General features: G+C 34.5%; 1 protein-coding gene across 1 annotated transcript in view; it reads right to left on the bottom strand.

Moving 5' to 3' along the window:
- Window positions 1–20,443, bottom strand: part of PCDH15 (protocadherin related 15) — a 1,798,632-nt gene that overhangs the window by 983,836 nt on the left and 794,353 nt on the right. The gene's annotated exons all lie outside the window — the stretch shown is intronic.

The following is a 20,443-nucleotide window of genomic DNA, read 5'->3' as shown; positions in this document are numbered from 1 at the left end:
AAAAAAGAAGTATCTTTAAAAATCCATCATATAAATACACTTATAATTCCTTGTTTTTAATTCAGCAGTCATATGCTGACTAATATTAACAGTAGAGAGACTGATACATAAGGGGTTGGTCACTCACATATAAATATTGTATCCATGTCTGTTAAAAATACAGATTACACATTACACAGATACATCTAACGCCAGAGGATGTTTGTTGGTGTAAATTAAAAACACGGAGCCATGGATTCAAGTATTATTCGAGTTGCATTATTATTCTAGCTACCTATCTGATTTTAGCAAGTCACTTAATCTCTGTGCCTTCAGATTACTTTTTTAACCACGATTTAAGAACAGTGTTTGTCTTTCTTTCCTACTGAGCTATTTTAAGGATTAAATGTTGTAAAGTATGTAAAAGCTCTCTGAAAAGCAAGAAACAATAAACTAATACTCTCCAGACTCAGAAGATAAAATGCTCTCTATTTTTCTCCAAGCAGAGAAAGGTGACCTCAGCACTATGGAGTATTGGCTCACTTCCCTAAATTGTTGTACTTGAACTTTATTATGTGGATCTTCACAGACAGTCAAAGTGGTAGATAGAGTAATTTATAGTGGTTTTAGACAAGACTGGTCATCAAACTTCATTAAGATAGACTCTTTGGATTAAATTCTTTAGGTTAAAATTACCATAAATTGCTAGTTCTTTATAAACTTTTAAAAATCTGTTTAAGAGTGATATTCTTATGTTTGGCAAAACTAATACAATATTGTAAAGTTTAAAAATAAAATAAAATTTAAAAAAAAAAGAGTGATATTCTAGTGAATTGAGATAGTACAAACAACAAACGATGAACCAAGGACGCATTATTGTAATTCTTAGTAAATATTGTTTGACTAATAATAGATGTACTTTATTCTCATGGCTTACAGTTTAAATTAAATATATACAATATCACATCAAACTAAATATAATCTGAGCCAAGGATGCTCAAAATTAAATCAGTCTTAAATGCTAGTTAATGATTTAATAAAAATTAAATTATTATTAAATATTGATAGACTAAAATAATATTCCCCATTAATATGTAAACATCAAATTATTAAAATTTAGAATAGCTGTATTTTAATTTTTGCTTGATAATACATAGATAGATATACACTAGAAAAACTAAAGAGCCTCTTGATGAATGTGTAAGAGGAAAGTGAAAAATCTGGCTTAAAGCTCAACATTCAAAAAGCTAAGATCACGGCATTTGGTGTCATAACTTCATGGCAAATAGATGGGGAATAGTCCCTTGGACTGCAAGAAGATCCAACCAGTCCATCCTAAAGGAGATAAGTCCTGAGTGTTCATTGGAAGGACTGATGCTGAAGCTGAAACTCCAATACTTTGGCCACCTCATGCGAAGAGTTGACTCATTGGAAAAGACCCTGATGCTGGGAAAGATTGAAGGCAGGAGGAGAAGGGGAAACAGAGGATAAGATGGTTGGATGGCATCATGGACTCAATGGACATGAGTTTGAGTAAACTCCAGGAGTTGGTGATGGACAGGCAGGCCTGGCGTGCTGCAGTCCATTGGGTCACAAAGAGTCAGACACAACTGAGCGACTGAACTGAACTGAACTGAACTGAAGTCGAAACAGTGGCAGATTTTATTTTCTTGGTCTCCAACATAACTGGACAGTGACTACAGCCATGAAATTAAAAGATGCTTGTTCCTTGAAAGAAAAGCGATGACAAATCTATACAATGTATTAAAAAGCAGAGACATGACGTTGCTGACAATGGTCAGTATAGTCAAAGATACGGTTTTTCCAATATTCATATATGGATGTGAGAGTTGACCATAAAGAAGGATGAGCACCACAGAATTAGTTTTTTTGAACTGCGGTACTGGAGAGGACTTTTGAAAGTCCTGGACTGCAAGGAGATCCAACCAGTCAATCCTAAAGGAAATCAATGAACTAAACTGATTCATTGAAAGGACTGATGCTGAAGCTGAATTGCTTATACATCGGCCACCTGATGGGAAGAGACAACTCATTGGAAAAGACGCCGATGCTGGGAAAGATTAAGCGCAGGAAGAGAAGGGGGAGACAGAGGATGAGATGGCTGGATGGTTTCACTAACTCAATGAACATGAGTTTGAACGAACTCTGGGAGATAGTGAAGGACAGGGAAGCCTAGCATGCTCCGGGTCATGGAGTTGCAAAAAGTTGGACACAGTTAGTCTTCAGTTAGTGACTGAACAACAAAACATCAATCTTTCCTCATTTCTCTTCTGATTCTTCATAACTTTCATTCAATAGGATGACTTTAAATCTCAATCAACATAATGGCGAATATCTTTTAGGTAACATGAGAGAGAAATGAGAAGTATAAACCACAAATTTGAATGTTCCCCTCCTGGCAAAGATAATTTTAGTGATAGCTGGGAGAATTTTATTATATTAGGTCTGGGTTGGGGGAGGTAATTTGAAATTGTGTCTGTTAGAATTGAGAGAGTAGTACTGACATACTTACACTCAGTTCAGTTGCTCAGTCCTGTCCGACTGCAGCATACCAGGCTTCCATCCATCACCAACTCCTGGAGCCTACTCAAACTCATGTCCATCACGTCGGTGATGCCACCCAACCATCTCATCCTCTGTCATCCCCTTCTCCTCCTGCCTTCAATCTTTATATACATATAGATACACTACAATGTGTAAAATATATAACTAGTGGGAAGCTTCTCTCTAACACAGGGAGCTCAGCTCAGTGCTTTGTGATTACCTAGTGGGCTGGAATGGGGAGAAGAGAAGCCTCAAGAGGGATGCGGTATTTGTATATTTATAGCTGATTCATATTGTTGTACAAAAGAAAGTAACACAACATTGTAAAGCAATTATCCTCCAATTAAAAATAAATTAAAAAATAAATATATATATATATATATATATATGTAGCTAGGCTGTCAAGAATTTAGATATATGCATTCATTGTTTTTTTCCTTGTCTTGCATCTATTCTTCTCTTAGTTGATTTTTGGGGGGCAGCCACTTCCTTGTCTTCTTTGTGGCAGTCACTACCATGCCTGTTACCAATGACAACAAAAGACCTAAACAGGATGAATTAGAATACCCCCTGAAGTTTTATTTATGCATGAGTCATGAGACACCTGAAAAAAATACATCAAAGAAAGACTCTATTTGAGTACCTAGATGTAGCCATGGATGAAGAGCTCCTTCTTTATTGCTTAAGCTTATTTGAGCTGGTTTTCATTCTCTTAAAAACCAAAGGAGCTCTAATGAATACTAGTTGAGAATATCAGTGAGGCTATATATGAAAAATAAAACATGAATATGCTTTTTATATAAATGTACTGAATTGAAATATTTAAATTGTAACATAATATAAAGTCCATTGAATGTAATTACTAGCTCCTCACAAATTTCTTAGTTTATATCAAATTGTTCAATTTTGAATATCTGCATATAAATATGTGAACCTTTCTTTTATACTTAATTATGGGTGCATTTATCCTTTATAAAGGAAACAGAATCAGTAGATTCAAATTGTAGTGAATCTTGGATAACATCATTACAAAGGAAATTCAAATAAAAACCTAACTTTTGGCTTGAGTTTTGAACTTTTCTTTTCAATCAAGTAATGCATTTGTGTGTGTATATATGTACATATATATATACACATATGTATATATCTATATATTTTAATGTGGTAAATATTAGATTATATTCTTTAAGTCTTTTCTTCAGCGGAGGCTTTCCTAGTTATATTATTTCTCCGTGTGATTTTATCCTCCCAAGTTTCCTGACTTGTGCCTGAATTTTCTTTCATCCTTGCCTCCTCTAGGTCTGGCATCCTCTGCCCTCTCATTTTCAAATCTCCCACTGACTCTCCTCTTCCTTTATCTCCACGGCATGTGCCTTCAGGCATGTCTTTCAGTGCCTATCATTTTCCTTTTATTTGTGTTCCTGATCCATCTTTCCCCCTCCCTTCATCTATCTTGCTTCTTATCAGTACTTTTAGATAAATAAGGAAAAAAGAATCACTTGATATCATAAATTAGATTTTAAGTAGGCATTTGAAAGCTATTACAATTATATCACTTACAATGATGAATACAATACAGGATATTAAAAGCATATCATTTCTAAAAGTGTTTAATTCCACTCAAATCCTATCAAGTGAATATCTGGATTTTCTTGTGTTCAGATTGCAGAAAGGGAGTTTTTACAATTTGCTGTTAATTTAGCAATAAACAGAATACAATTTTCAAAATAAGAACACTTTAATAGGAACTAATATGAATTGGTTTAATAAATTGATATATTAAATAAATATCCAGTCCTTTCATAAAATATATGAATCTCTAAAGAAATTTCCATTTTCAAACTTCCTTTTGAGATTTCTGTTTTCTAAGTATAGAGACAATTTGCATGTCTCTATATTTAAATTCTTTAATTCTTTAACCATATATAACCTCATTTTCTCTGTCTTGACATAGAAAACACTAAGGTCATGCCCATGACTAGGGACATAATTAGGACATCATATGTCTCCTGGCAGTGTTTTTTTTTTAGTGTTACAAATGAAGAAATAGCATTCTAAGATGTGTGCTCACCTTCAAGCAATAATACAAACAACTATGACATAAAACCTCCCCCAACTTTTTGAAAAACCCTGACAAGTCCAGAGAAGAGATTTATGCTTAGTTTTTCTTTATCTCTCCTTCTCTTATCTCATTTTGGACTTGAATATGGTTGGAATATGGATGCTTCTGTGTAGCTGTGTCCCAGAATGATTTCACACTATGCTCCAAGCAGATACCCCTGGGTTACAGGAATAAATAAATGTCTCCTTTTCAACTTCTACTTTGAAAAGATATCCTCCTTGTTTCATGACCTCCTCATGTGTGCAGGGCAAGAAAGGGTAGTCAGTTCACATTGAACACAGGAGTGAGCAGGACAAATAGATACTTGGCTTTCAGAGTGTAATTTATATTTACTAAAAAAAAAAAAAAAAAAAAAGCTACAAAAATCCAGTGAAATTTGCCTGCATTTACTTTCAGGAGGTGTCATAAGTACATACTCAGAAAGTTTTGAAAACCTTGATCATAATTTGTGAAGTGGTACATTCTAATATAAGCAGTGTATCAAGGGAACAATACCTTGATCTGTTTTCCCAGAATAGCCTTTAAAAATTAAGAGTAGATAACTGACCACATTTCTCTGTGAATTTACCTTGCTAGTTCTTTGAAGTTCTATTTATCACTATCTCTTTGAAAAACTCATTTAAAAACAAGTCGGATGATCATAGGAATAATTTTTATAAGCATACATATATATATATTTATAGTCAATCAGTAACCTTGTTGATATGAGGAACATCTCTTCTCACACATACCACTTCCTGCTTCATCTGATGTGTTAACACTTTACTGCATAATGAGAAGAGCAGAAGTGAAGAGAAGAGCAGAAGTGACTACTAAATATCTTATTCAAATTAACACAGATTGGCGTGTAAATGTGGAAGCATCCATGCAATTCACAAACTACTGCCTGAGCCTGTGTTTTTAATATCAGTCTTTGATGATATTGGCACTTTTGGTCATTTTCTTTGAAGTTACCAAATTAAGTGATCCATCTTTTGTGTTTAGTTATTAGGACTGTGAACATCATAAACATTTTAAGATGTTTAGTATTAAATGTTACATTTAGATGGCAGAAAAATGCAAAGTTACATAAAATTGCTAAGCATAATTCTCATGTATCTATTCTCTCTTTGTTACTAGAAGCTCTCTTTCCCAGACAAAATGAAAGTGGTAGGGGACAGCGGGAAACTAAGTTCAAATTTATGAATGCTGCTGCTGCTGCTAAGTCACTTCAGTCGTGTCTGACTTTGTGCGACCCCATAGATGGCAGCCCATCACGCTCCCCCATCCCTGGGATTCTCCAGGCAAGAACACTGGAGTGGGTTGCCATTTCCTTCTCCAATGCATGAAAGTGAAAAGTGAAAGTGAAGTCGCTCAGTCCTGTCCAACTCTTAGCGACCCCATGGACTGCAGCCCACCAGGCTCCTCCATCCATGGGATTTTCCAGGCAAGAGTACTGGCGTGGGGTGCCATCGCCTTCTAGGATAGACCAAGTATGTCTTTTTTGTGCGTAGGAATCCAAAATCAAAACAGTTCATAAAATGCAGTGAAGTTATAGACTTAAATAACTGGCAGTTCAAAACAAGAGAAATTAGAATATGAGCTTCAAACAGCATTAGAAACTTGTCAGAAATTTGGGCTTCTTCCATGATGGCTTAATTTCCAGCTCAGCTTTGCCAGTAATGGTGACAAAGATAATCATCATAAAGTGACATCCTTTACCTCCTGTCCTTCTTCCCATAGCTTTCCAAATAAGTAGTTTCTAAGCATTTCCAGTAAAAATCTTAAGACTGATTCATTTTTCCTGACCTGGGTCATGTTTATGATAACAACTAGTCACAGTTATCAGAGAATGAAGTAATATATCCAACTCTGGAACTAGGGAGTAAGGTTGTGAAACCACTGGACTAAGAACAGGTGATAGATAATTCTCCAAAGGAAAGTTAGTGTTCTTATACAAAAACAATGAAGGAAGGGTTCCAGTTAGTCAGAATCAACTGATTTCTATAATCAGAAAGCAAGCATTACAGAGAAATCTTTAACACAGAACTGAGGCATTCTTCATAAGCCACTGGAGGACCCCAGGAGCTAGATAGCAGGACACATCAAAGAGATGGAAAGCCAGGCAATGATGAAAAAGTGCATATTCTAACTCTGGTCCAATGTTCACATCACTGACAGCAGGCCTTGACCATGTTTAGGAGACCAGTTTTTAACAGCTCATTGTTTTTTAGCTTGCTGTAATACTAACTGGAGTGAAATATATGATGAAAATGTATTTATGTGTCAACTAACTTTAAGAAAAAACACTGCTGGAAATATTAGCAGAACATAATACACTCTTAGCCTCTCCCCCAGAGGAGAGGGGAAACAGTGCAAGAATTTGGTCCAGGGTCAGGTGAATATGGTTATGGGTTCAGGAGACTTTTGAAAGAAAAGTCAAGTTTATAATCTCTCGATAGTGGTTATCTGATGGTAGTGAAGACATGAAAAGGTGCTTACAGATGGGGACATTATAACCCAAAATAAAGTTCCTTGGCATATTGAATATTTCTAGCTGAAGGAGTAGGGATAAACAGCAAAAGCAATAAGATCACTCTATTCTTCCCTCACTGCTATTCTCTCCTGAAACAGGTAATAAAACCCTAATAGGAAAAGAAGGGGAAAAAAATATATTGAGAGATACCTTTTATATACCCAGAGTCCTTATCTCTGAAGACAAAAATATGCTAAGAAGAATCCTAACAGGCTGTGCTCATTTCTCCCCGTTTACTGCGTTTACCTCCATCCTCCTTGACCTATATCATATTTCTTCAAGACTATCTGTTTTTCATCAAACCTATCATTAAAATATTCAGTCTCTTTCTTCAAGTCTTCATTTCCTCGTGAAGACTCCCATGTCACATAAAACATATTAAACATGTTTGTATGCCTTTCTCCTATTAATCTGTATCTGTCAGTTTAATTTTCAGATTCAGCCAGGAACCCCAGGAGGGTCAAGGAAAACTTTTTCCTTCCTTATAACACAAAGTCAGCAGTTGATATTTCTATTTATTTTGGCACAGTTGATGGATCATTCATTAAAACAAAAATAAAAACTTTCATGACTCTCTCAAAACAAGTACTATACTACTGAGATCTTAGCTACGTTTGTCTGTTTTTTTTTTTTTTTTTTTTTTTTTTTTTAAATCCTTTGAAAACTATTTATCTACCATTTATGGGCTCAGAGGTTAAAGCGTCTGCCTGCAATGTGGGAGACCTGAGTTCGATCCCTAGGTTAGGAAGATCCCTTGGAGAAGGAAATGGCAACCCACTCCAGTATTCTTGCCTGGAGAATCCCATGGACGGAGGAGCTTGGTGGTCTACAGTCCACGGGGTCACAAAGAGTCAGACATGACTTCACTTTCACCTATCTTAAACCATCCTAATAGTTAATATGTTCCTCTTAGAGTAAGCATTTATGAAAGCCTTAAGCATTGCAACTAGCCTTTTTAAAAGTACAATCCTGCAAACTAATGTTTTATAATGGAACAGGAATATTTTTCAATTGCATTTCACATATTTGAGTTGTTTAGACATGTTGCAATGAAATGAAATGCAAATGCCAAAACACATTTTAAATAGAGTATAGTTGCCAACATTGTTGTCATCTTGAAATAATCTCTCTTTGTTTCTAAGGCTTTTAGAGTATAGATCTGTGTCACAATTTAAGTTAATGCTAGCAAACCTGCCATTAATCCTTGACTACTTGTCATGCTTAGATATTCAACTAAGGTATATACCGCAGACCATCTGTGAGAGGGCATTATTTCATCTGTCTCTCAGGGAATAGGGAGACTCATTTTGAAGAAAGGCCCACCCTGACTATTTGTGAAAGCTGGAGAGTGACAGGTGGTTGGTACAGATAAACACAAAGAATGATACTGGAGGGTGGAAAAAAAAAAAAACTACGACTCTGCCAGCAAACCTTTGCAGTATTGCTGTGCACTATGACAGGTGGCAACTACTGAGATCCCTATGTCATGTATGTGTACAAAGCCAGAATATGACTCACATTTTGTAGCTCAGATTCCATGAGGCACTCAAAACACAGATGTTAGGAAGTTTCAAAGTTTAATAAAGACAGAATCTAATACTACCATGAAATCTTTCCTTTCTACAAGTGCCTGTGCTTATACTGATAACTGCAGGAAAGAGCTCTTGGCAGTAATTAAGTGAATGGATGGTATTTTAATTTAAATGTTAATACAGAATATTCAGCATTTTTGTAAGTTTCAAGAGGAACTGTAGATTTCCTTGGGAAACTGGAGGGTGGCCTATTGACTTTTAAAAGTGGAAGTTGGGATTTTTTAATCAACTTGAAGAAAGAGAACCTCTATCAGTATTTCCATGCCCTACCCAAAACATCAAGGCATTTATTGTCACCCAGCTTATTTAACTTATATGCAAAATATTGAGCTGGATGAAGAACAAACTGGAATCAAGATTGCCCGGATAAATAGCAATAACCTCAGATATGCAGATGACGCCATCCTCATGTCAGAAGTGATTAAGAAATAAAGAACCTTTTGATGAAAGTTGAAAAGGACAGTGAAAAAGTTGGTTTAAAATTCAATAGTCAGAAAACTGAGTTCATGGCATCCAGCCCCATCACTTCCTGGCAAATGCATGGGGAAACAATGGAAACAGTGACAGACTTTATATTTTGGGGGGCTCCAAAATCACTGCAGATGTTTATTGCAGTCATGAAATTAAAAGATGCTTGCTCCTTGGAAGAGGACCTATGACCAACCTAGACAGCATATTAAAAAGCAGAGTCATTACTTTGCCAGCAAAAGTCAGTCCATCTAGTCAAACTATGGTTTTTCCAGTAGTCACCTATGGATGTGAGAGTTAGACTATAAAAAATGATGAGAGCTGAAGAATTGATGCTTTTGAACTGTAGTGTTGGAGAAGACTCTTGAGAGTCCCTTGGATTTCAGGGAGATCAAACCAGTCAATCCTAAAGGAAATCAGCCCTGAATTTTCATTGGAAGGACTGATGCTGAAGTTCCAATACTTTGGCCATCTGATGAGAAGAACTGACTCATTGGAAAAGACCCTGATGTTGGGAACGATTGAAGGCAAGAGGGGAAGGGGATGACAAGAGAATGAGATGGTTGTATGGCATCACCGAGATGATGAACATCAGTTTGAGCAAGCTCCCAGAGTTGGAAGCCTAGCATGCTGCAGTCCATGGGGTCACAAAGAGTCAGACAAGACTGAGTGACTGAACTGACTGACTTCCCAACACAGAATTATTAAAGCAAACTGAAAATAAGGAAATAAGGAAAATAAGGCAAAGGAAAATAAATATTATTATTTTCAAAGCATTTCATGAACTTTGTTATCCATATCTAGCTTTGTTCCAGGTACAGACATAAAAAAAAAAAAAAAAAAAGATTCACTGAGCTTGCCATGACAAATAAAGAACTTTTGAGATTTGCTAATGCAAATGAGAATAAAGAGAAGACCACAATAAGTGGTAAGAGAAGATGCAACTATATGCAACCCACTGGCAAGCTTTGCTTTTTTTTTCATCTACTTTCCTTCAGAATTTGCTATATACCCCTAGTAATGACTTCTATGAACCACTGTCAACTCTGTTTAGCAAACAAGGACTTAAAAGATTAAAAATTAAAAAAATAGGAGATAATCATCACAAATAGAATAGAAACAAGGGCAAATTCAAAATGATATAAAGAAAAAAACTGGAATATATGCTCCATGAAAGCAGAAATTATTTTTTAACTGCTGCATCCCCACTACTCAAAATTGTGTTTGCATACACTTAAGTAGTCAATAGATGTATCAAATGACTGAGCAATTTTTTAAAAGATTGAATATAACTTGTATTAGAGCGAATACATTACCTAATGACATTTTACTACCTACTTTTTCTGTGCAAAGTATTTTATACAGATTAGTTTGTGTAATTACTATGAAAATGTCTCAGAAAGGTAGTTTTATGCTCATTTTATAGAAGAGAAGTGGAATTTCAGATATATTAAGTAATTAGTCCAAAATCATGCTGACTTCAAAGTACAGACCCTGTCTTTTAGAAAGTACAGACTCTTTGCATTATTCAGATAGTAATGGTACCAAGAAAACAGTGCCAATGGAACTGCACACTTTCACAGAAGACAGGAGAAGGCCACATTCTCATCAGGAAATTCTGATCTTCATTTTCAGAATTCATAATTTTTTGCCCAGTATTTTATGTTTGGTTATCTAAATATTAATACAAGAATCATTACTTTTTCTCTGCAATGATATTTGTTGTTGTGTGAAATATAGACTGCACATCTTGTAATATCTCTTAGTTGAAGGAAAACAATTATGCAATATACCTGAAATAATAAAAATTGTATCAACATTAAAAAAATGGGAGAATAAAAATGAGCAGTTTGTTAAAGCTTCCATTGCCAGAAAGAAATGTACAAAAGAGAGCAGGTAGAGTAAGAAAGAATAAGGAAAGTAAGGAAGAGATATAATATGGTCAAAGATGTGTGTGTGGGAACATTATATATCCATTTATCTGTATATTTATCTCTGTACCTATCATCTACCTTTTGAGAGACATCTCAGTGAAATGAAATAAAGAACTTGACTCTGTGGGAGAGGGAGAGGGTGGGAAGATTTGGGAGAATGGCATTGAAACATGTAAAATATCATGTATGAAATGAGTTGCCAGTCCAGGTTCGATGCACGATACTGGATGCTTGGGGCTGGTGCACTGGGACGACCCAGAGGGATGGAATGGGGAGGGAGGAGGGAGGAGGGTTCAGGATGGGGAACACATGTATACCTGTGGCAGATTCATTTTGATATTTGGCAAAACTAATACAGTTATGTAAAGTTTAAAAATAAAATAAAATTTAAATTAAATAAATAAATAAAGAAAGAAAGAACTTCACTTTGAGAACACTGCATTCAATGAAATCATTCTATTTATTTATTTACTTTTACACTAAAGAGTTTAGGAGTATACTGAATTGAAGTATTTTTTGACTTCCTTTTGATTTTAATGATTTTGAGACTTAGCTACCTTTTGAAACATGTGACTAGTTAATTTGTAAATTGTTGACAGTACTATGATCTTGTCAAACATAAAAGCTAAATATAAATTTCTATTACCCAGATCAATGTGATTAATGCAAGCTATGACATTGCTAATCAAGAAAAAGATGTCTCTTTCTACAAATGAATCACACAACCATAAAATCTTTTCACACATTATAAACAGACTTAGTCAAAACTTTTAAAAGTTATTTTGCTACATATTTTGGGAAAAAACCCAAATTAATCTTTTATTAAGAAATGGAAAAAGCTGGATTTACTCAAATTGAGAAGACTAAGATGAATCCAAATATTTGTTCATTATATTTACAGTGAACAAAAATGGGCAAGAAGTGATAGGGGATTTCCTGGTCTTTTATTAATTCATATGAAGTTATTCTAAATGATCTGACAACTAATGCCACTTTCACTTATTCAAAGATACTAGTGCAGCAAATATTCCTCTCTCTCAGCATCATAATATGTCCCTGCTCTACTCTATTTGTTGACATTCAGTCTGTTTTATCTTTATTCCCATGAAAACCTCATAGAATTTATTTATAGCAACCTCTGCAATTTATCTATATTTTTTTCAAGAGCTCTCTATACTATATTTCTCAACTCATTCACACTTGAAACCATTCTAATCAGTCTCTTATCATATCATACTCCCGAAGCTGCACAATCAATGACCTGATTACTAAATCCAATGGTCATTTCTCCACACTCATCTTGCTCAAAGTTTCAAAACAATTTGCTATAGTTGATTATCCTGTCTTCAGTGAAAAAAAAATTTTCATTGTACCTCCAGGTCTCAACATTCTCCAGAATTTCCTTGTACCTAATTTCTCAATCTTTTTTCCTGATATTTTGTCCTGTTTCTGCTCTCTTAACATTGGGGTACAAATGGTTCAGTGCTTATATTTAGTCTTTCCTCTATTTATACTCACTCCCTCTTTTTAGAATATCACCCTGTCCTATGACTTTAAAGATTGCCAAAGTTATATTTCCAATGTGAACATCTTCTGTGAATCAATACTCATGTGTACTCCTCATTTTCATTTGGATATCCAAAGGGATCTCAAACATAATATCTGAAATCAAGTTCCTCATCATCTCGTTCAAACCAGATCCTTCATCATCTTCTTCATTTTACTCAAAGGCAACACAGTCTTTCACATTGCTAAGGCTAAAATTCATGGAGTCGTCCTTGACTTCTTTGATTCTCTTATGCTATATCCTATCCACAATGATATACTGTTGATTTTCTCCTTATTGAGATGAACCTCTATTTAATCACAATGAATTGACCACATCTCATCACTTCCATCACCACCACCATGACCCTGGTTCCAGTCATATGACCTGTTCTGACCTCTTCTTTGGATTAACCTTTTTCCAGGTATCGTACAACCTTTGCCATCCATAGATATTTTTTACTGTTGTCGTTTGTTTTGTTTTTAACAACATAGTATTCGTAGTAATTCTGCGAAAACAAGTCAGATCACACTCTGATCCAACCACACGTTCTTTTTGATATTACATCAAACATTTCATGTATACTCAGACTTCAGGACATTTCCACCCCTTTCCTTCTTAAAAAGTTCTTACAACAGATACTCCAGACATCAACATGACTCAATCCCTTACCTTCATCAAGTATCTGATCAAATGTCACCTCACTATTAAAGTCTTACCTAACTTCAGCATTTTAAATGATACCCTATTAACAAGCTTTATTTATCTGCTTCACTTTTCTTTGTACCAACTGCTGCTATATTATCTGCTATACAATTTACTTTTTAATTTGTTTATCTACCACTTTATATCAGACCTGAAGTTGAATATAAAATCTGTGTGGGCTTTTTTTGTCTTATGTTTTTAATTTTCATGTGTTCAGACTTAATACTTGTCACCTAAGTATTCAGGAAAAAAAGAGGTTTCTGTATAAAATATGAATACTTTGTCACAGAATGTATACAAAACTGGAAATATTATTGATTTTATCAATATTATTTAGAATAGGTTGCTTTATAGCATTTAAATAAAACATTGGGTTTCACTCTTCTATTTTTTAGGATATTGAAAAATCACCAAGCTCCATGTGCAAATTGGCTGTTTAGTTTGATATAGTCCCACTTGTTAATTTTTGCCTTTGTTTCATTTGCTTTTGTTGTTAAGTCCAATAAATTATCACCAGAACTAAGGAGTTTATCAGCTGTATTTTATTCTAATAGTTTTATGGTTTTCAGGTCTTATATCCAAATATTCAATCCATTCTGAGTTACTGTCTGTATGGTATAAGAAAGTTTTCTGTGTCATCGTTCTGCTGGTGGTTGTCCAGTTTCCCCAACATCATTTATTGAAAACACTGTTGTTTCCTCATTGTATGTTCTTGGCTCTTGGTCATAATCAATTGATTGGTCATAAATCAATTAATCTCTATGTCTGTTTTATGTTGATGTTGTTGTTCAGTCACTAAATCGTGTCTGACCCCATGGATTATAGCACACCAGACTCCTCTGTCCTCCACAACTCATGTAGTTTGCTCAAATTCATGTCCATTGAGTCAGTGATGGTCAATGGACATGATCTCATCCTCTGCCACCCCCTTCTCCTTTTGTCTTCAAACTTTGCCAGCTTCAGGGTCTTTTCCAATGAATCAGCTTTTTGTACCAGCTGACCATAATATTGGAGTTTCAACTTCAGCAACAGTCCTTCCAATGAATATTCAGGGATGATTGTGTTGAAGATTGACAATATCATATTCATTTGATAACTATAGCTCTGTGATATAGTTTGAAATCAAGGAGCATAATGCTCCCCCATCTTTGTTCTTCTTTCTCAAGAGTTATTTGGATATGTAGGGTCATTTGTGGTTCTATGCAAATTTTAGTATTATATATTCTATTTTTTTGAAGAACATCTTGGAATTTTGATGGTGATTGCATTGAATCTGTAGACTGCTTTGAGTAGTAAGTACAACTGACATGTACTTGAGTATGTAATTTGGATAGTATGGACAATGGATTATGTAATTTTTATCTAGGAATTTTAAGTTTGAATTTTGAAAGAAAATGTATTTTATTTGCACAATAACTCAAGTGTTCTCTCCTCTATCCCATATAAAAATGAAATAGTCCGCAGTATATATTTATTTGGAATTACTTGAATGGAACATTTTAAAAGAGTAACAATCACCTTACTGATTTAATGCAGATGAATAGATGTTACCTCCATTAAATCAGTTTGCTACCTTATTTTCCACTGTTGCTGTAACAAATTACTAAGCACTTAGTGGCTTCAACACATTTTATATTATATCACAGTGCTGAAGGTCAAATGTTTGGGTTGGATTTGCCTGTTTTTCTTCTCTAGATTTCACAAGGCTACCACTAAAGTGTTGGCCAGCAGGGCTCCTACCAGAAGGCACTGGGGAGAATCTGCTTTCAAGCTCATTCAGGTTGCTGGCAGAATTCAGCTTCTTGTTATAGATCTGAGGTCTCTGTTTTCAAGCTGGCTGTCCCCAGGGACTGCCCTTAGCTTTTAGAGGCTTCTTTTTGGTCCCTACATGTGTTCTGTGTTTCTGAATAAGCATGGTGAATTCTCTTGATGCTCAGAATCTGTGACTTCTTTTTCTGCCACAGCTCTCTTGCTCCTAGCCAGAGAAATTCATCTGCTTTTAACACATGTGATCAGCTTGAGGTAACCCAGATAATACAGAATAATCTCCCTAATTTGAGGTCTGTAATTTGAAATATATCTGTAAAATTTATTTTCTCATGTAAGCTAATATCAGAGAAGGCAATGGCACCCCATTCCAGTACTCTTGCCTGGAAAATCCCATGGATGGAGGAGCCTGATTGGCTGCAGTCCATGGGCTCGCTAAGAGTCAGACACGGCTGAGCGACTTCACTTTCACTTTTCACTTTCATGCATTGGAGAAGGAAATGGCAATCCACTCCAGTGTTCTTGCCTGGAGAATCCCAGGGACAGGGGAGCCTGGTGGGCTGCTGTCTATGGAGTTGCACAGAGTCGGACACGACTGAAGCAACTTAGCAGCAGCAGCAGCAGCAAGCTAATATGTTCAAAATTTCTGAGATTTAACATATGGATATGTTAGAGGGGTCTTGATTCCACATATCACATTGCTCTATCCAATCCTGGGAATTTCAAAATCTCCCTAATAGTGATAGATTTTATAATGATTTCAAAATATTAAAATAAAATTAGTAATGAGCACTGGCTGATTAATTCTATCATGAAACTATTAATCTTGTTGTTCTTTGTGTGCTTATCAATCAAAAATATATTACAAATAATTTTCCCTAAATGATTTCTGGCTAATGACTTTAGGGATATACACATCTGTGTTCACAGTTCTATTAAATTAAGAGTAAATCCAAGCACTAAAGATTGATTTTTGACATATATATTAATATTCTGCTATTGTTCACTTCATAGAATATAAATAACATTAAATAACTTTGAGAATTTTTGCCTGTAGAATCTGTTCTTTTCTCAATAATTAAATGCAATTCTGCATTGCTCTGAAGGGATAGTGTAATACAAATCATGAAAATATGAGCTTAAAAGAAGCAAAATATGTTAAGCAGATGAGGAAATTATATGATAAATTTAAAATAATATTAGTTACTATAAATCATTATTTTACAAACATAAAATATAAACTTAGCAGTATGACACTTGAGTTAATTTTCCTTAAAGATAAAGATCATATAATTTATATATCGATCTACTATACTAGTTTTACTTTTCAGTTTTTACTAAACACACATTGTACTTTGTTGTAATATATGCAAGTAAGCAATAATTAGAAAAACATGTCTATTGAAGTCATAGCTCATCAAGACTTTTGGAGAGCACATACTTTCTAAAGTAACCTAAAAATATTTCATTCAGCTACTACTGTGAAACAGTGGAGACAGTGACAAATTTTATTTTGTTGGGCTCCAAAATCACTGTGGATAGAGACTGCAGCCATGAAATTAAAAGACATTTACTCCTCAGAAGAAAAGCTATGACAAACCTACACAGTGCTTTAAAAACCAGAGACATCACTTTGCCAACAAAGGTCTGCATAGTCAAAGCTATGCTTTTTTCCAGTATTCATATATGAATGTGAGAGTAAGACCATAAAGAAAACTGAGAACCAAAGAATTAATGCTTTTGAATTGTGGTTGGAGAAGACTCTTGAGAGTCCATTGGAGAGCAAGGAGATCAAACCAGTCAATCCTAAAGGAAATCAACCCTGGATATTTCTTGGAAGGACTGATGCTGAAGCTGAAGCTCCAATGCTTTGGCCACCTGATGTGAAGAACTGACTCATTGGAAGGGACCCTGATGCTGGGAAAGATTGAGAGCAGGAGAAAAAAGAGGTGACAGAGGATTACATGATTGGATGACATCACCAACTCAATGGACATGAGTTTGAGCAAACTCCAGGAGGCAGTGAAGGACAGGGAAGCCTGGTGTGCTGCAGTTCATGAAATTGCCAAAACTCTAACAAGACTTAGTGACTGAACAGCAACAAAAACTACTGTGAAATGCCACAATGTCCATAGAAAACAGATAGTTTAAAATATTTTCTTTTAAAATCTTAATTTAAACATTTTATTACAGAAGATTTTATTGTATTTTTCTTTATGTTAAATTTCCCAGAGTTTCTCTATCTTGCCAAGTAGCAAGTTTAAACTAGAAAAACAAGTCTTACAGTCGATTCCAACACCTGTTTATGACATTCTCACTTTAAACTTGGTCTCTGTATTTGAGTCCTTTGGATTTAACTTTGGTTCTAGGCAATACCTATGTTCAAATCTCAACCCTGACACTTAATAGCCATGCAATCTTAGACAAGTTGTTTGTCTTCTCTGAGCTTAATTTTTATCATTTTTCCCTCAGTTTAGAATTCAGAAAGCTGAGAGAATTCATAGCCTGCTCTGACAGGCCAAAAAAAACTTGAATATTCAAATACACCATTATTTTGGAGTAATATATCTCATTTATCACAGTTGTTTGGAGCTAAGATAATGAGCGTGAGGCAACCTTATCACACTGCTTTAAAAATTTTAATAAAAATAAGCACCTGATAATAATAATCTCTTATTACATACTAGCTCTTATCATTAAGTTTTGACAATGGCTACTTATAACAAAACAATTGTAGTAATATCATATCTCCACTATTGAAACTTAGACTATGAATCTGGCATGACTGGCCTTTCCAGTTGAGTTTTGGCCCTTGCATTGCCGCCTTTAGCTCTAGACAACTGTTCCAGTGCCCATGTAGTTCTGTGACATCCAGGTGAGAGAGCGAGCCTGGAGTGATGTGTGTATGAAACAAAGAAATGTTTCTCATTTAATCGGAAAATAGGAAATTATTTTGGCCTTTGTGACAATAATCCCAACATTATATCACAAGTTTTAAAAGAAGGACTATAGAAATCAGGTACCCACACATTATTGAGATTAAACATCTTCCTTATACTTCAAACTAAAGTTAATCCCATAATCACATGTGGAAAAACCCATAATGTCAGATCTCAAGGTAATTAGGATGGCATCACCTTGCTATTTTTAAAGGAATTTCACAAAGTACATAAACCTATATGTGATCTGCAGTGATAGGTCCGAAAGTATGAATAATAACAAGTGTTTGTTTTATATCTAGAAAGATGGAATTCTGCTTAAATTGATATGGTGAAATGCCTTACTTTATACATTGTTTAAAATATTGTGTATGTACACTTGTTAAATATACGTGGAATCGATCTTTGTTTAATGTTCCTTCTGTGTGTTATTTTGGTTAAAACATATTTTTAGAAAGGTTTTTTAGAGTTTAAGACCATATGAATGTGATAAATTATCATGCCTTATTATCTGAAATAGTTAATTCTGTGAGATAGGAGCCCTACTCAGCTGTTATCTGGTCTGTGATACAAGATAAAATTATAAATTCCTTTGCACTCACTTGTTCTCTCAATTTATCTTGTGTTATCATTTATATACATGGTTGTAATTAAAGTTAAAAATTATGACACAGTATGATATCTCCTTGCAATTTTTTATTTTAATGAGAACTACAAAGATTAGATCCTCTTGTGTGTGAGAGAGAGTTTGAAGGATTAACGAAGAGTGCTTTAATTAAGTAGTCTAGAGGAAAATGTTTTAAAATGGCAAAAGAACTGAGCTAAATAAGTTAGATTAAAAAAAAAACACAACTTGAAAAAACTATTATATAAGCACTTAGGGTGCTCTTCAGTCAATTGTCTTTTATATCTGACCTTCAATTTTGAACTATTAATATATTTGAAATGCAGCATGCAATTGCATGAAGACCTGTCGATCCACTAATTCATTGATTAAACAAATATCAAATATCTAAAACAATCTGTGTTCTAGTTAGAAGGAAAAAAAAGTAACAATACATTTCTTTTGCTGTTTAAAATCATTATCAGACATTTATATCATTTCATTTTCTTAATGTATTTTCTTTACCCAGCTTAGAGAAGTTTGAACATTTTTAGCAGGGATTTTGAATATCTTTATATTAAAACATTTATCACACTATAAAAAGTTATTTATTTTAGATCTCTCTATACTTATACTTTTCAAGAGCAAGTATCATACTGAGCATTTAATGAGTATTTGCTCGATCAATAATATGGTTTAAATTGATACAAATCAGTTAATTTTAAAGTAATAAAAATATGTTTAAAAGTTTATCTATTACACAACATTTGTTCTTAACAGAGACTTTCTGTTCAACATGCAATCATATATACTGCTTTTGTGAAGATAAATGCTATTTCTTTAGCATTTTAGATTTAATAGCATTGCTACTTAAACAAGACACACGATGTTGACTTCATGTTCTCTGATCTGCAGACATCTCTTTATGCTTTTGAAAAGATGTAATTAATTGGCTCAAAAGTTATTAAAAATACCAAAATATTTTAAATATTAAATAATATTCAGAAAGTTGAAAAAAATCATTTTAGATATTAAAAAATACTAAGGGGGGAAGCCTAGGAGGAATTCCTATAATTCTAGTAATAAAATAAAAGAGAATCTTTTAATATTGAATGATAATCCAAAGTATAAAATGAATATCCTTTTTTTATACAAGCTCATATTGATATTTTTATATCAGTCTATGTTGGTATAAGTGATTGAATATATAAATGGGGAGAAGAGACAAATTTCTGACTAAGAAGAATTCTAAATATTTATGCAGATGATCCATGCTAGAAGAAGGAAAGCATAACTCCCCAATTCTTATGTGTAATTCTGTGGTGACTTCCTTCCAGAGTACAGTAAGGAAAGGGGTAAAAATGAGAGACTTTACAGTGGAGAACTCTTACAAACACCACTTCAGTCAAATGATGAAAGTCAATAACAACCACTGCAAATCATGCTGATAGTATGCAGCCTGATATGATGTAACTGAATATGAGTGTGGTTAACTTATAACAACATGGGGGCATGTATGAAAAGAGTACAAATACACAGTCTAGAGAACTTGACAGGCAATCATTCTCTTTTTGCTCTGCCACAAGCTGCTTGTATACTTTTAGATAAGTCATTTAAACCCTCAGGCTGCCAGTTCTCTGAAATGAATGACAAATTAAAAGAGCTCTAGGATTCTGCTGAGCTACCGTCCGTGGGGTCACAAAGAGT

The sequence above is a fragment of the Bubalus bubalis genome, chromosome 23, assembly GCF_019923935.1.
Source record: "Bubalus bubalis isolate 160015118507 breed Murrah chromosome 23, NDDB_SH_1, whole genome shotgun sequence".
Lineage (NCBI taxonomy): Eukaryota > Metazoa > Chordata > Mammalia > Artiodactyla > Bovidae > Bubalus > Bubalus bubalis.
The sequence above is the reverse complement of the archived record's forward strand: the minus strand, read 5'-3'. Positions and strand labels throughout refer to the sequence as shown.